This window comes from Sceloporus occidentalis, unplaced genomic scaffold (genome assembly GCF_023333645.1).
Source record: "Sceloporus occidentalis isolate IW3139 unplaced genomic scaffold, rSceOcc1.0.p SCAF_1, whole genome shotgun sequence".
NCBI lineage: Eukaryota > Metazoa > Chordata > Lepidosauria > Squamata > Phrynosomatidae > Sceloporus > Sceloporus occidentalis.
Genome location: NW_028316981.1, coordinates 97,308,301 through 97,326,572, shown reverse-complemented (window position 1 = coordinate 97,326,572; position 18,272 = coordinate 97,308,301).

Here is an 18,272-nt window from a genome sequence, read left to right as displayed (position 1 = left end):
CTGAGGTCTGAGATGGAATGCTACGGAAGTCTGAAATGTTCTGCCACTGTTTTTTGTGTATTCTGATTCCCAATGTCTGGTTTATGTCCATTTATCCTCTGGCACAGAGGCTGGCCAGTTTGCCTTATGTAGAGTGCTGGTGGGAAATGATAGCATAGCATAGCATAAATCACATTGGAGGATGAGCATGTGAAAGTCCCCCTAATATTGTGAGTGATACCATTAGGTATTGTGATGACATTTCCTGGATAAATGTGTAGGCACAGTTGGCATCTTGGTTTGTGGTAAGGCTTAGTACCTGTGTCCCCATCTGCATCATGTGTCTTCCTGTGGGTGAGTACCTATTTGAGGTTTGGAAACTGTCTGAAGGTGAGTAGAGGTCTGCCACCAAGAGTCCTTGAGAGAGTGGTATTATTATCCAGAATGGGTTGTAGTTCATTGATGAGGCACCTGAGTAATTCCAGTTGGGAGTTGTATGTGACCACTAGTGGGGTTCTGTCATTTTCTCTCTCCAGTCTGATCTGTAATAGCTCAGTCCTGGGTACAAGTCTTGCCTTGTTTATTTTTATTTTTTTCACTTCATGTGGTGGGTAGTTTGAGGAATGTTTGTTGTAATTCCTTGAGTTTGGCATCCCTGTCCTGTGAGTCTGAGCAGATGTGATTATATTGGAGGGCTTGGCTGTAGACTATAGACCTGGTAGTGTGTTTGGGATGGAAACTAGAGACATTTAAGTATGTGTATCAGTCAGTAGGTTTGCAATATAATGTGGTGCTTAAATGTCCATTTTGTAGCTGTACTATGGTGTGCAGAAAGTGAAAGTGACACTACAGTACAGCTACAAAATGGACATCTAAGCACCACACTACATCGCAAACCCACTGACTGCTACACATGCTTATATGCCTGCATTTTCCACCATTAACACACCACCAGGTCTATAGTCTACAGCCAACCCACACACTAACACAGCTATATCTTAGAATCCAAGAACAGTTTAGTTCAAAATTGAAAACCGAAAGCCTGGCAAATCAGAATTTTGGGAACTGTTGTCCAAATGTAACTTTTCCAGCCTCTAGATCTCCTTCAAGCTTGTTTTTACATTGAGCTACCAGCCAACCCAAACCAGTTTTCCCTTTAAGCCACCAGCTAGCTTTTGGCATCTATGCAGCTTCACTGGCAAAGCATCGAACTCACTCTTGGTTCTCTCTAGCAAGGGCAGAAAGGACCATCAAACTGCAATATGCCCATGCAAAAGCAAACATGAACAGATGCAAACTGGAACAGGTTCTCCTGAATGATAGGATTCCTGTACAGCTACTTTCCCACTGGAGCACGGTCGCTTTCTTTGAAATGATTTTGTTTGATCCTCTTCCCATGAGAACCAGTGACACAGTTTCTGTGGATGCAGCAGCAGCAGCAGCAGCCATAGGGTAATTATCATCCTTGTTATTATGATTCCTTAGGTACTGCATAGTTGTAGATCATTTGCAAGGAACCAGGTGCAAAGAGGTATATTTAATACTCATTGGAAGGGCCTTTATTTCTTAATGATCATTTCAATCGACTCTTGAGGAAACGGGTGAAACCATTAGGAGAGGCAATCATCTTGGATAGCTGCTCTGGGGTAACTGGGAGAGTTGCATTAAATCTTAATGTGAGCTTTATTCTTGGGAAATGTACAGAGCAATTAGGTAGAAATTTCTCATAATTACACACACACACACACACACACACACGGGAAAGGCTGCATAACCTGACACTGTGGTTGCACTTCATCCCATTCTCAAAAGGGAAGAGACATAAGCATAGAGATGCAATGCAGGGGAAGGAAAACCAGAATTTGACTACTCTTTCTAATAACAGTCTTCATGTTATTAGCTTATTGTTTATATTAATATTTTTATTTGCATTTTTATCCCAGAAAGGAATCCAAGGTGGCTTCCAGAAGTTAAAAACAAGCTTAAATTAAAATCTTATTTTTCCAAATTTATTAAAAAATTAAATGGCAATACAGTGGGCCCTTCCCATACATGGGGGAGCCATTCTGGGACACACACACACACACCCCCATGTAAGGGGAATTTTGCGTATGCTCAAGGCCCACTAAAAATAATGGGGCTTGTGCCCATAGCGCGTGCACTATTACCCCTTCTGGGACGCGCCGAGGCTTCTTCCGGCACGGCTTTCAGAGTATGATGCGGGCGCACTGTATATTAAAATTCAAGGACATAGCCATGTTAGTCTGGATCAGTAAGCAAAGGGATCTTGTAGCACCTTTGAGACTAATTGAGAGAAAGAAGTCAGTAGCATAAGTTTTCGTAGACTCAAGTTTTCAATCAGAAGTTTTCCATCAGTGATATGCCTAGGAGCAGACCTTTACAGCTCTAAATGAGCTGGTTGCATGTGTGATTAGCAATAGAAATGCAAAACTTGTAATATGTTGATGAGGTGACAAGTTCAGTTTTAACGATGGTCATTGGGGAACAAAGGCAGGTGGAGAGATGTTGTCTAAAGCCAAAGTGAATATATAACCAACCATATGAGGGATGGAGGATGTTATTGGAATGTAGCATGGTGTTGGAAAGGAAATGTGATAAACTGCCCAAGAGAGCCCTCATGAGGCTGGGTGTTAACTAATGTTATTATATATGTTCTGTGCCAGGAAACAAGTGCATCCAGAAGGGTCTCAAGCTCAATTATTTGCCAGGTAGTGGGTAATAAGAAGAAAGATCTCTGGAGACCCACTACCAACCAGAACAAATAATATTGGGCTAAATCGGGGATAGGCAATTTGTGTCTGGTCTAATGTTTCTGTACTGTAGCTCCCTTCAGCCCTCACTATGGGCTATCACAGTGAGGGTAGATGGAAGTCACCATCCAATGACATTCTTTGTAGGTCTTTAAATAGGTTGTATGGCTGTCTTTCAAAAATTGTGTATTCCTGTAGTTGTATATTCCTGCATGGCAGGAGGTTGGACTGAATGGCTCTTGTTGTCTCTTCCAGCTCGATGATTCTATCTGAAGGACCACAAATTTTGCACCTCTGAGCCAGATGGTCTGATTCAGAATAAGATAGCTTCATATATCCATGTACATGTCTACTGAGGTTTGCAAAACTGATGCTAGTTCTCCATAGTTATTCACCTATTTTCAGAGTGTATCTGTTCTTTTCTTTATAACACCACCCAAAGCTTGACTTATTTGCTTCAGCCAGCAAGAGCTGTCTGCTTTGCTGCTGGCAACAACTCAGTGTGAGATCCTGGTTAACTCTAGGTTTTTGGAACCCTGTGCCTTTGTAAATTAATCTGGAAGAATGGGGGGACGGGGAGAGTTTGGATTTGATCACCATGGTTTAACTCAGAGCTGATCATTGCTCAAAACACACCTGAAACTGATTTAGACATTGACTTAGGGCTTGCTCAAATATTTTTCAAGCAGGGGCAGACGCAATGGTGACTAGAGGCTTCTGTATCAAAGAGACGGTGAATCTGTTCTGGCATTCAGTCCTAACTTTAAAGGAACTGTCCAATGTGCTGAATGCCATCCACAAAATATTTCCAGTATTTTGGGTATCTCCTGGAAAGTTCAACCTAAAACTCAGAGTGCGTTAGCTGCTTCACTGACATGGCAAAGGACAAAATGGCAGTCCTCGATCCCATATGCAGAAGCTACTGTATTTGGACTGATCTATTTTGACCCTGGAAACAAAGTAGGTTTTTCTCCCACAGCTGAAGGCAGCAAGCCAGTTGAGGCAGTGCAGAAGACGTTCTGTAGCATACATATCTATACTCTCTAAGGGAGAATGACTGGGGGTGGGGGCGATCAGAGGCGGAGCAGATGGAAGACTGCTACTGCTGCCCCTCCAGCACCAGTTGCCTCACTCTGCCTATTGGTAGAGCCAGCTCTCCACTGACCTTGTGTTACTGGGCAGCTTGGTGATTTATGAGATGTTGATGAGTCAGGCCCAGTCCTGGGGCATCCTTTTCTACCAGTTATGCCAAGGAACTCTAGTCCTTGGGTGGGATGCTGTGACCCACAAAGTGTTGCTGAAATTCACTTTCCCCTCAGTTCCCTTCAATGTCTCCAGTGGGCAGGGATGATGGGAGTTGTAAACCAGCAATATCTGAAGGTTCATAGGTTCCCTTCCCTTATGAATGACTCACACAGCACTTACACTTGAGGAACTGCAATAAAAAACCTCAGGCCAACACTCATTTGTGGGTTAAAGCCCAACTCATCTGAAACCTGCAGCTATAGACATATCTTAGGTGATGTCTTGCAGATGACTATCTTCCTAAGGACTGTCTGTTTTTGCTCTGCAGCAAAAGAAAGGTAAAAGAGATGGGAGATGGTAGACTGTTGAGTCATCTTGTTCTTTTTCTCCATGGCCTGTCAGCTACTGCTGCTGCTGTTAACCCAGGGACTTGTAGGCAGAGGCATTTGCTCTGTCTTGCAGGCAGTATTTCACGCTGTGCTGACAGACTGCAGCATGCAAGTTGTGTACTAAGATGCCATCTTCTGGAAGCTGACAGTTGCAAGTGAATTAATTGTGACAGAGAAAGGAAGTCTATGCAGACCAGCCTGGCTTCAGCAAGGGCTTAGGGATTGATGCTCTTTTTTCTTTGTAGCAAAAAAAGGTTTCACTTCATTTAACATCATTTTAGGTTGTGGGTTATAAATCAACATAAACTGGTAGAGACTTCAGAACAAGGGCATAGCTATGTCAGGGGAGGGCACAATGAAGTTATTGCTCCCGATAAGAATTCTACCTCCTCAAATTAAATTTTCTTTCACTCCCCAAAAAAATAATTTTCTTTCACTCCAGAGAATGAGTTACTGAAAATCATTCACAGCTGACTTCCATAAACTCTTACATTTGCTGTGTTTCCTTTCCATTGGCCACTTCACCTGTCCCTTTTCCCTGGAAGCCTAGGTTGCATTCCTACAGTGCTCAACTGAAGTTTTAAGTTACTACAATGCTAGAAATCTGGAGACTGAAGGAAAAATTCAGGTGGGGTCAGAATTCTTTATTGGGAGGCAATGCCCCCTCTAAAGTTACATCCTTGGTGTAAAGATGGAAATTAGGAACCACTCTGTTTTTTCTTCCTGTTTTTTCAAACTCAGTTTTCCTTTGCATTTGCAAACTGATAGGCACACTGACTGGGAAATGAAATAACTTACTCTTTTCTGTGTTCTGCCCTCATCTCTCAGGCAGCCTGTCTACTTTAGGGGCAAAAAATATAGTACCCTGTTATTCACAGTGCATCTATCACCATCTCATCTTCTACTTGTTTTCAAAGGGCAAGTTTTTAAATGTTGAAAATCAATCAACCACTATTAACCTTTAACAATCTCATCAGTTCCCTGCCATTTGGTACTCCATACATCTGGTTTTGGCAGGAAACAAAAAGAATGAACATCCAGTGAACTCTTTCCAAAGAAGACCATTTGTTCATCTGACCAAAGCAGTGATGTGATTCTACTGTGTGTTCATTTAAAATACATATGGCCTGACATACCTTAAGGATATAAAGGAATAACAGGTGTGCATTTAGTTATTACATGAAGACTGAGATATTACATTGTACAGGACAGAGCATGATGTTTTTCCCAAGCAGTTCTGCCCCACTATTACTTCCTGACTATGCAAGCCTGCTAAAAAAGGCAGGGACATGCTCCCTGAGCCATTTAGTTTTCAAGAAAGTGTTTGGCTGAACTCTTATAAGTTCAAGCAAACAGTAGCTGTCTCCCTCCCAATCTCTCTGTATCTGTGAGGAATACACTGCCAGACTTACTGTGGAAATGTGAAACTGCAGGTAATAGTGAACCCTATTGAAATGAACAACTTCTGGCCCAGCTTCTGGCAGAAACATACCATTGAATTGCACTGGAGAACTTAGAAAATGCCCTTTTTAAACGCGGATAAATGAAACTGCCAGTACTGGTCCTGCAGATACAGAAGTCATACTGTGCACTGGAAAACTGAGAGGGCAATGGCTGCTCTTTTCTTCCAGCTGCAACCAGATGCTGCCCAAACACTTCACTAAATGGCCACCGCTCCCCTGGCCACTAAATGGTAGAGGGAACATGTTTACCTTAGGGCACGTTCCCACTGTGATTTAAAGTGAATTACTGATTGGGTTATATGACTGTCATTCCCATTTGAAACTGGTTCCGATCCTACTTTGATCTATTTCTGTTATGATAAAGAGAGGCAAAGACAAAACAAACCCCAGTTTTTCCAGACACTAGTTTCCTAGCAGTTCTTTTGAAAATAATCACTTCCGAAGTATGTTCAACAAGTGGGAATTGCATCATTCTGGAAGGGAGGGACTAATGGCAGAGGGGTATTTACCATCCCTCCTCAGTTTTTGGTAGATCCACCATCTCCCCGCCCCCCCGCCCCCCCGCGCTGCTTTTATGCTTGTGGTGTGACCTATGGGCACATTATTTTTTTAAAAAAAATTCTAGAGCAGGAAAGATTCTAGAGCAGATAATTAAAAAGAGAGCCTGTGAACATCTAGAAAGCAATGCCATAATCACAAAAAGTCAACACGGGTTTCAGAGAAAGAAGTCATGCCAGACAAACCTGATCTCTTTTTTTGATAAAATTACCAGCTTGTTAGATGAAGGGAATGCTGTGGATATAGTATATCTTGATTTCAGTAAGGCCTTTGACAAAGTACCCCATGATATTCTTGCAAATGAGCTTTAAATTGTGGGTTAGACAAGGTAACTGTTGCATGGGTTTGTAATTGGGTCACTGGCTGAAGCCAAAGGGTGCTCAACAATGGCTCCTTTCCATCTTGGAGAGAAGTGACCAGTGGGGTCCCACAGGGCTCTGTCCTGGGGCCAGTGTTATTCAACATCTTTATCAATGACCTGGATGACAGAATTGGGAACATACTTATCAAATTGGCAGATGACACCAAATTAGGAGGAATAGCTTATACTCCAGAGGACATGATCAAAATTCAAAATGACCTGAATAGACTTGAAGGCTGGGCCAAAGGTAAAAAAATGAAATTCAACACGGGGAAATGTAAGGTAGTGCACTTAGGGCAGAAAAATAAAATGCACAGATATAGGATGGGGGACACCTAACTGAATGAAACTATGTGTAAAAAGGATCTAGGAGTCCAAGTAGACCACAAGTTGAACATGAGTTAACAGTGTGATGCGGCAGCTAAAAAGGCCAATACGATTTTAGGCTGCATCGATAAAAGTATAGTGTCTAGATCAAGGGAAGTAATAGTGCCACTATATTCTGCTCTGGTCAGGCCCCACCTGGAATATTGTGTCCAGTTCTGGACACTACAATTTTAAAATAATGTTGAAAAACTGGAGCATGTCCAAAGGAGGGCAACTAAAATGGTGAAGGGTCTAGAAACCATGTCCTATGAGGAAAGACTTAAGGAGTTGGGGATGTTTAGCCTGGAGAAAAGGAGGTTAAGAGGTGATATGATAGCCCCGTTTAAATACTTGAAGGGATGTCATATTGAGGAGGGAACAAGCTTGTTTTCTGCTGCTCCAGAGCCTAGGACCTGGAGCAATGGATGCAAGCTCCAGGAAAAGAGATTCCACCTCAACATTAGGAGGAACTTCCTAACAGTAAGAGCTGTTCGACACTGGAACACACTCCATCGGAGTGTAGTGGAGTCTCCTTCCTTGAAGGTCTTTAAGCTGAGGCTGGATGGCCATCTGTCGGGGATGCTTTGATTGAGATTTCCTGTATGGCAGGGTGTTGGACTGGATGGCCCTTGTGGTCTCTTCCAACTCTACAATTCTATGATAGAAGGTTCAGTTCATTGATTTTGCAGCTACTTGCAATCAGTGAGGCAAGTAGTTGCAAAACCAATGAATCGAATCTTCTGTCAATTTTTCTTTAAAATTGATAGAACATTTGATTCATTGGTTTTGCAACTACTTGCAACTACCCAGGCGATCCAACAGCAGCTCATAGTGAGGCAAGTAGTTGCAAAACTATTGAATCGAATCTTCCATCAATTTATTATATATATATATATATATATATATATATATATATTTCCAAGCTGTGCTGCCTGGGCTGCCATTTATGTCACTGATGAAACACAGATGTTTGGCCTGCATTTTGAAGCGGCGCAAACTAGTGGGGACAACAATCATACCAAAAAAGAAGCAATTACAAGGGGATAATGAAAAGATCCGCTTTCACAGTGGGAACGATGGACCTTTTGGAATCAATTTACCAACATGGAGCGAAGGCGAATTGGAAACCGGTTTAAATGTAAGTGGGAATAAGCCCTTAATCAGCAGGTTTGTGGGATGGGGGAGTCATGTTGCACAAGGAACTACTAGACAGAACAAATTTAAAAGAACATATGCACGTTACCCTTAATTATATGCCAACAGAATTCTATCCATGATGTTTTACTCTGTGAGGAAAAACTGCTAGCATCACATGTTGTGTTCCTGAGTACCCCAACATAACTGTTAAGACCTAAATTGAGTTGTTAATCCCAAATGAAACCACCCATTTAGTAAATGAAATTGCAATAAGTAGCACACAGAATGAATGGATCTACTCTAGCTGAGACTATCAATTTGATTTACCATAGGCCCAGGTTTTTGTAATACCTTCTGGTGTTTCTATGGTAGATTTGAAAGCTGTTTCTTTAGTTTTAGAGACATATTCCATCACATTGTTAAGTGGCAGTGTACTTATGTTACCTAGAAAATCCAGGTTAGCCCCATGACAACTACTACTCATCAGAAAACTTTGTGGAAGTTTGATAAAACTCCAGCAGCTATGATAGAGATCTGAAAGAGGAAAGCCAGGACCTTTAGGAACTGACTATCCCATGCAAAAATTTGAATGAATTTGTGGAAACCTGTGAAGTCAAGACTGACGTAAGTAACATTGATTCAGTTAGTCTGCTGTATGTAATTGGGACTGATGAATGTTTGTTTACTCCCAGGGAGTTCTGAATTTGTAAGTAATCTCATTTAGTAAGTGTTTAATGAATTCATTTTAAAACATATACCCACTGCAGTGTTTGCATTTTATTAGTTTAGGTGACTGCTACTTATAAACTCTGCCTTTGTGAGTAAAAAAAGGACCATGACAATATTAATTGAAGAATATGAACCAACAAAGACCAATCGGGTCAAAACATCTAGTTAAATATATCTGGAACTGATGTCTTCAGTTCAGTTGGTATCATTTGTGTAACTATTGTCTTCTGAACTTCTTGTATATCATTATCTGGACTCAGATAATGTATATTTGGGATAACTAATAAGATTGTGGAATCAATTGTCCAATGTGCCCAATTCCATAACTACATTGTGTACTGTATGTCTTTTTTGTGACTCCAATAACTGGACATTTTTGAATTGTCTATAAATTGTTAAATTGTTATGATTATTATGCAGTTGCATAGTTTGGTATACTTTATAAACAATAGATTTACAGTATATTCCATTCCTTTGTGGAACAGATTCTGTGGCTAGCATCTTGTCAGTGATACACACAGGAAGAAATTTTGTTGCACATGTGGAATGATATTTTTAACACTGCACAATGGTCATAGCCGTTTGATGGCAGTCACACATGTGGGACTTCTGTGTATGTGGTGATTCCTTAAAGTACACAGTGCAGCGTTTGCTTTAGTGCATTGACATTATGACTTTGTATACTGAATACTGTAGTTGTACAATAGGTTATCAGCCATATGCAATGACTGTTGACTCATGTACATTGTGCTATGTTGGGATTCAGCACAAAGGTTGCATAATGTAACTCTGCAGGCAAATATTAAGCAATGCAGGATCTCAGTCTCTGTGTGATATTTTGACAAATCTGCCAAGATCCCATACACATGTGTATTTCAGTCTCAGATCATATGTATTTCTCTGTCTCAGATCATCTGTATATCTACAAATGGGCATGGACAAGTGTTAATGGCTTAACTACCACTTGTCATGTTGATTGAATGTAGATAAATTCTAAGTAATTTCAATATGGTATGCTGAAACAAGCCAACTTCAAACCATAGTTTTAGGAGCTGGATTATTTGAACTAACCATTATTAAAATGAACCACAGTTTAGGATTTGTCCTCCTGGGTCAGCAACTAAGAAGCAGGGAAGATATGTAAGCTTGTTTTCAGAGTGGTTGAATGCAGCTAATAGAGCTGAAAAGTCAATGTAATTAGCCATTTTCAAAGACTGATGGGACAGGGAGGGGAAGGCAGTAGAAAATGAGTCACCTTGTACATGTGAATAAATTGCTAAGCTATTAGTGAGGAATATACTGTGAAATTAAATGATTTGGGTTAATGGATGTTGGCATGGCCATATAAAATCACCTGACCCAGAAGGTCACTTAGCACACTAAAATGAGAGAAAGAATATGAATATCAATACCTGTCACAAGACCCAGGTGTGCCATTTTTTTTCTCAAAGATAGCAGCAAAAATTCATGAATTTGAAGAGGCTCTGTAAAATAAGGGAAAACAGAATGTATAGTTGTAATCTGACATAGATCAGACTGCATCTATCTTGAGCAAGATTCTCCATATCATTATTACATATGACATTGTTGTTGTGATGTGCCTTCAAGTTGTTTTTGACTTATGGCAACCCTAAGACAAACCAACCTATCATGGGGTTTTCTTGGCAAGATTAATTCAGAGGAGTGTAAAGTCGAAGGCTTTCATGGCCGGCATCCATAGTTTTTTGTGGGTTTTTCAGGCTATGTGGCCATGTTCTAGAAGAATTTCTTCCTGACATTTTGCCAGCATCTGTGGCTGGCATCTTCAGAGAACGCTTGCCAGGAAAGCAGTTGGGTATATATACGGTGTGACCTGGAGAGGCAGGAGTGATTTGCAAGTGTATTGTTCTGTTGCTAATGGCAGCCTGAGGGTGGGAGGGTCTGCAAAAGAGGATTAGTGTCTGCTTGATTAGTGCTCATTGTCTGCTGGGAAACCCCTGACCCTGGGAGATTTCTCATTTGCATTTGTTGAGTCTTGATCTTGCTATTTTTCAGGACTGGTAGCCAAACCTTGTTTACTTTCAGAGGAGGTTTGTCACTGCCTTTCCCTGAGGCTGAGAGCATGTGACTTGCCCAAGACCATCTGATGAGTTTCATGACCAACAGGGATTCAAACTCTGGTCTCCAAAGTTGTAGTCTAGCACTCAAACTACTATGCCATGCTGTCTCTACATATGACATAATGATTCCTTTTTATCTAAGTACCAAATTGATATTTCAGTTATTCCTCATATTCCTTTTCCCAACAATTTCATTATCATAGTCCTTACACTCCAGCATTCACTTCTAGCCCCAGTCCCTGCCAAATTTTGGCTGGGAATCACAATCGTAGTTGTGAATGTGTAACCTACAATTACACATTTATAATTTATTCATATTCACAATCCCTATGTATTCAATGGTGTAGATAATTCATAGAGGATGTTAAAGTCCAATTGTGATTAACCAGGCTGCAACTGCTGCAAGCAATGGGAATCTGTTTTCCTATCTACTGGGGTGCAGTAGATCAATATTTGCACCTCCCTCCTGTGAGCAATCTCTGGTGCAAGGAGGAATTGCAACAGGGATCCTGCTTCTTCCTGTTGCACTAGAAACCAGTGGTGGGTGTGAGTGGAAACATCAGTCTATTGTATTTGATTGGCAGGAGATCAGATTCCTGTTGCTTGCAGCAGTTGCTGCCTGGTATATGAGGGTGGCAGGGAGCTGGGCCAGAATATACTGTTTAGCTATGCAACTAATATGTAACTAAGTAGTGTGTATAGAATTCTGACCTTCCAGTTCCCAAAGGTTGGGGTGACACATCCACATTTTGCATCCTAAAGTAATTAATATAATCAAGTTCATATGCATTTTGCTTTGGTAGTTTGAGTTATGTGTCATATAACTTGGAATTGTTGATGAGGACACTTTCAATGTTTTCATGACAATGGCTGCATCTGCACTGCAGAAATAATCCACTTGGTGAATTTCAGCAATGCGGATGAGGCGTATGTTATCAGTATGACATTTCTATTGTAAAATAATTTATTCTAATAAATAAATAAATAAATAAATAAATAAATGTTGTTCTCTTATATTACTCCATAACTGTACTGGCTCAGGCAAACAGTTCTTCTTTCCTTATGATTGGTTCTTATACTGAAAGAGTGAGCTCACTTATTTATTGCAATCAGTTTAATGTTTAAAAATTTGAAGAGATGTCATATTGGAGAAACTTGTTTTCTGCTGCTCCAGTGACTAGGACACAGAGCAGGGGAGTCAAACTACAAGAGATTCCACCTAAACATTAGGAAGAACCTCTTCACAGTAAGAGCTGTTTGACCATGGAATATGCTCCCTTGGAGTGTCTCTGTCTTTGGAAGTTTTAAAGCAGAGGCTGAATGGCCATCTATGCTTTGATTGTGTCTTCCTTCACGAAAGAGGGCTGGATTGGATGACCCTTGTGGTCTCTGCCAGTTCTATGATTCTATAGTGTTTTAAATTTTTCCCCAAAGAGGGAGGCAAGTCAGCTGTAGCCATTAGAGTAAGATGCCATGTGATATCTACTTTCCTCTCAGTGGCTCATCCAGAGACTGAAAGTAACACACTGATATTATCTTAGTGTCTATATATATATATTTTTAAAAGGTTCATATATGTTCCATGTAACAAGGGCATTTTCATGGGAACAATATGAGGAAAACCATTTTTGTTTGGTACAATGGCCCCTCTACATCAGCTCTCCTATGGCTCTCATTAGAGTTTTCACTTGGTGGCGGGTGGCAGTGATGGCGAGATGGGCAGAAAAGAAGGAGAGGGAGGAAGGAAGGAAGGAAGGAAGGAAGGAAGGAAGGAAGGAAGGAAGGAGCTGACTGCAAAATGAGAGAGAAAATACAAGTGGATGCAAAGACAATGGGAGGTGAGAGCAGAGATGAGAGACAGAGGACTTTATCACATGGGGGGAAATTGGGGGATTCAAAAGGTATTATTCAGGGAAAGGTGTGCGATTGTAACAAAGATTCTCACACACATTATGATTGGAGAAGGCTTATCCAGGGAATATCCAGGGAATTTCCCCGTGAATGATTTGTTGCTGGTTATTCCCTGGTTATTCCCGGGATAAGCCTTCTCCAATCATGATGTGTGTGATAATCTTAGCCATGGTCGCATGACTTTCCCAGGATAATGCCTTTTGAATCCCCTGATTTCCTTTGTGTGATGAAGTCCAGAGTATGTGAAAGGAGTAAATGAGATGAGAGACCATGAAAGAAAGAGAGAGAGAGATGGGAGGAATGAAGGAACAAACAGACAAGTGCACATATACAAAAGGAGAGAAAGAAAGACAGAATGTATGGACTTGGTGAAGATATCATTGACAAAAGCAACTACACAGAGGTTAGAGGAGAACTGATGTAACAGGATACTGGGGATGGATAGGAACAGAAGACTTTGAAAGAGGTGAACTTCCATGCTTCTCATCCCTCTGCATTTTTTAAAACCACATATTAAGAATTATGGAAAACTCAAAAGCATATACACTTTTGTGGAATTGTAGTTGGTCCTATTAAAGATATTGGCCATTTGTGAATTTTAGAAGTGTTATATTGTTATAAATTTGCACAGTTATTTTGTTTTTACAGCTATCAGAAAGCCTAGGTGAGCAATTTTGTTTGTTAAGTTGCAACTAGTCTGATGCATATCTAAATAATAATAATAATAATAATAATAATAATCTTTTATATCCTGCTTACTCCAGCTAGGACAGAGGTGGATACAATGCCTCTCTGACATTTAGTAAGTATTAGTATTAGAGTGCTAATCTTTCACATCAGTCTGTTTTTGCCAATATATACATATATATATATATATATATATATATATATAGACAGGTTGCTTACCTGTAACAGTATTTCTTCGAGTGGTCATCTGCGAATACATACAAATGGGTTTTACTGCGCCTGCGCAGTGCTGTTCAGAAACTTCTGGAATCACTGGGCAAAGTTAACTTTGCAACATATAGAAACTTTTTGGCGGTAACTCCGCCCACCCGTTATAAGGCCCCTGCCTTCCTGCTCTTTTCCCCAGTTCTGCAATTTTTCTGCCAAGCAGGCGATGGGAAGAGCCAATAAGAGCAGGACACTGAGGGGATGAACGGGTGGGATTTGTATGTATTCGCAGATGACCACTCGAAGAAATACTGTTACAGGTAAGCAACCTGTCCTTCTTCTTCGTGGTCTCTGCGAATCATACAAATGGGTTTAGACTGACAAGCTTAGGTAAGCGGCGGAGGGAGGGTCCTGAAACCAAAGCTATGGTAAACCAAGGGTATATTTATTGCAACAATAAACACCTTGAACCGTAAAAGAGTCAGTCTTTTGTTCATGCACAAAAACTCAACACAGCAATAACATTGCAAAACCTGAGAAGGGAATAAAAGGTCATGCAAGACCAGTCCCATTGGAACTGTGCAAATCAACATTCAAGAGAATGTGAAACAGTGGCATTATGTACATAAATGCTGAAAACACAAACCATCAGTAGTGCAATCAATGCAACCCTGAAACCAACACAGCCCTCCCGAAAGCTGTGTCTCGGATGGCTCTGGTGTCCAGCCTATAGTGCTTTATAAAAGTCAATGGCTGGGACCAGACAGCAGCCTTACAGACATCCTCCAAGGGAATACCCGACAGGAATGCAGAGGATGCTGACACTGCTCTTGTGGAGTGGGACCGAACCCTTCCAGGGAGAGGTTTGCCCAACAGTGCATAGCAGAGGTGGATGATACCAGCCACTCATTTGGAAAACCTCTGCGCAGACACAGGCAACCCCTTCTTCGGTTCCGAGTAGCATTGGAAAAGTCTCTCGGACCGACTGGAGGCAGCAGTTCTGTCCAGGTAAAATGCCAGCGCTCTCCTGACATCAAGAGAGTGCAGGCTTCGCTCCATATCCGAAGTCGGATTGGAAGCGAGAGTAGGCAACACAATGTCCTGGCACATGTGGAAAGCAGACACAACCTTAGGCAAGAAAGTAATGTCTGTCCGGAGGACCACCTTGTCCTTGTGAAACCTCAGGAAGGGCTGGTCCCTCCGCAAGGCACAGAGTTCGCCCACACAGCGGGCAGAGGTGATGGCCACAAGAAAAGCGGTTTTCCAAGTCAGTAGTCTCAAGTCCACTGTGGCCATCGGTTCAAAGGGCTTGGATTGGAGCACGGTCAGCACCGTCTCCAAGCTCCAAGCCGGGGCCAGTACCGACACAGGAGGGTGTAGGTTGGCACATCCCTTCAGGAACCCCTTCACCAAGGGGTCCCTAAAGAAGGAAACCCTACCCCTCCTTGTGGTGCCTCTTTTTAGACGACCGCGGCGTCTCGGCCCGATCCTCGGGGGGAAGAAAGGGTTGTCCGGCAGGTCCCGCAGGACGACGGCTCCCGTGGATTGAGGCTTAGATGTCTTCACCTTTTCCACCGGTACAGCCTTCCCCGAAGAGGATGCCCCCGTCTCGGGCAGCTTGGAGGCGTGTCGAGATGCCTTCAATGCCGCCTTGGAGGATGGAGTCGGGACCGACGTGACCTCCACCTCCGTGTGATCCTTCGCGCGCGAGCCCTCCGGGGACAGCTTCCTCCCGGATTTCACCCTGGGCTCGGTACCCTCAGTCCCCGACTGCTTGTGGGGGCGCTTGGAGGGCTTGTCGGTGGCACTGGGTTTGTGTGAACCATGGGCCACATCGGTGGTGGTGGACGATCCTGCCATAGGCGGGGCAGACACCACGCTGGACACACTCGCCCAGGAAGATGAGGCAGGCGGTGGAGCCGAAGGAGCCGGTGATGGACAGGGGCCTCCCTCCTGAACCTTGCCCAGAGCAATGGCCGAAGTCAGCCGGGACTCACGGTTCTTGCAAGCCTGGGATGAGAGGGACTTACAGAGCGGGCAAGCCTTCGTATCATGGTCCTTGCCCAAGCAGAGGAGGCAGGAGGAGTGCGGGTCCTGGATGGGCACCTTGCCCCCGCAGACATCTGCCCCGCACACTTCTTAAATGGCACAGGCATTTTCCAAAGTCGTCAAGTTGAAAGGGAAAGTTCAGAAATGAGGTCAACAGTCCGAGAGTTCGAAGTTACCAGGGGCGGGAAACAAAGAATGGTCAAGAGACGGTCCAAGGTCAAAAGCGAAAGTGATTCCGAATGCAAGCTAAAGTGAGCGAAGTTCCCTGAAGCAGCTAGCGCGGCAGAAAACTGTTCCACATGTACCCTCTGGAACCAAAAACTTTGTAGTACAAGTTAGCCCTATGTGCTGCCAGATACACATACTTCCTGCCCTGATGAAAATCCACCAAAGTGTTTTGTGAGCTATCTATGGCCCATTACAGATGGGCATAAAAGTACGTGCTCAGCACGTACTAGGGTTAGAAAGGGGCGTCCCTTACAGACGTCCCCAACCCTAGTACGTGCTCAGCATGTACAAAATGGCGGCTCCCGTTCCACACGGAGGCTGCCATGACGACGTCACGAACATGCCGCCTCCAAACGAGGCGGCACGGACGTGATGTCATCGTGCTGTGCGAGGGCGCATAGAATGCCCTTTCCGCAGCGCGAAAAGGAGCTCCGAAATGGAGCTCCTTTTGCTGTTTGCATCGCTGGTGCAGCTTTCAGATGGCTGCACCAGCAACGCAAGGGAGAAAGGGACCAAGCAGCCCCTTTCTCCTCCTCCCTGCCATTGCCGGGTGTCCTTGGGGCTTGAAGCCCCAAGGACACACCTTTCCAGGCTGCGGGGAAGCAGCCTTTTGCCGCTTCCCTGAGGCCTGGAAAGTGGCGGATCAGGGCCTCAGAGGCTGCCATTCTGGCAGCTGAGGCCCCGATACAGCGGGGAAAGGGGCAGGTGCAGGCCACCCCAAACGGGCGGTCTGTAACACGCCTATGTATATTAATTTAATTACAGAAAGGGACTCTGCCCAATCAATTTGCCACCTCAGCTATAGAAGTTTGGTTTGTAAAGGAATCCATATACACAGAGAACTCCAACCACAGAGAACCTCCTTACAAGGGTTGACTGGTGGGTGGGACTGTCCTGTGCAGTCCCATAACTGCTGGATAAATGTGTTTCCTCCAAAAGTTGATGTGAAGAACCCTTTACTCACAATTAATTTTTCCATGCTTAGTTCCAGTGGAACATATATTCAGACAACCCAGTTTGAATCTACACTATGTTATCTGCTATTTTTCTCGCTGAATTGTCCCAGATAAAAAGAAGATGCCATTTTCATAAAACCCTGTAACACTTGAGTTTATATTCTTCCATACAACTCTGTCTGGTCTTTGAGGTCTAGAATTGTAGAGTTGGAAGAGACCACAAGGGCGATCCAGTCCAACACCCTGCCATACAGGAAAACTCAATCATAGCATCCCCAACAGATGGCCATCCAGCCTCTGCTTAATGACCTCCAAGGAAGGAGACTCTGCTATACTCCGAGGGAGTTTGTTCCACTGTTGAACAGCCCTGACTGTCAGGAAGTTCTTCCTAATGTTGAGGTGGAATCTCTTTTCCTGGAGCTTGCATCCATTGTTCTGGGTCCCATTCTCTGGAGCAGCAGAAAACAAACTTGCTGCCTCCTCAATATTATATCCCTTCAAGTATTTAAACGGGGTTCTCATATCACCTCTTAACCTCCTTTTCTCCAGGCTAAACATCCCCAGCTCCTTAAGTCTTTCCTCATAGGATATGGTTTCCAGACCCTTCACCATTTTAGTCACCCTCCTTTGGGCACGCTCCAGTTTCTCAACATCCTTTTAAAATTGTGGTGCTCAGAACTGGACACAATATTCCAGGTGGGGCCTGACCAGAGCAGAATAGAGCAGCACTATTACTTCCCTTGATCTAGACACTATACTTTTATTGATACAATCTAAAATTGCCTTTTTAGCTGCCACATCACACTGTTGACTCACGTTCAACTTGTGGTCTACTTGGACTCCTAGATCCTTTTCACACATAGTTTCATTCAGCTAGGTGTCCCCCATCCTATATCTGTGCATTTTATTTTTCTGCCCTAAGTGCACTACCTTACATTTCTCTGTGTTGAATTTCATTTTTTTACCTTTGGCCCAGCCTTCAAGTCTATTCAGGTCATTTTGAATTTTGATCATGTCCTCTAGAGTATAAGCTATTCCTCCTAATTTGGTGTCATCTGCAAATTTGATAAGTATGCTCCCAATTCTGTCATCCAGGTCATTGATAAAGATGTTGAATAGCACTGGGCCCAGGACAGA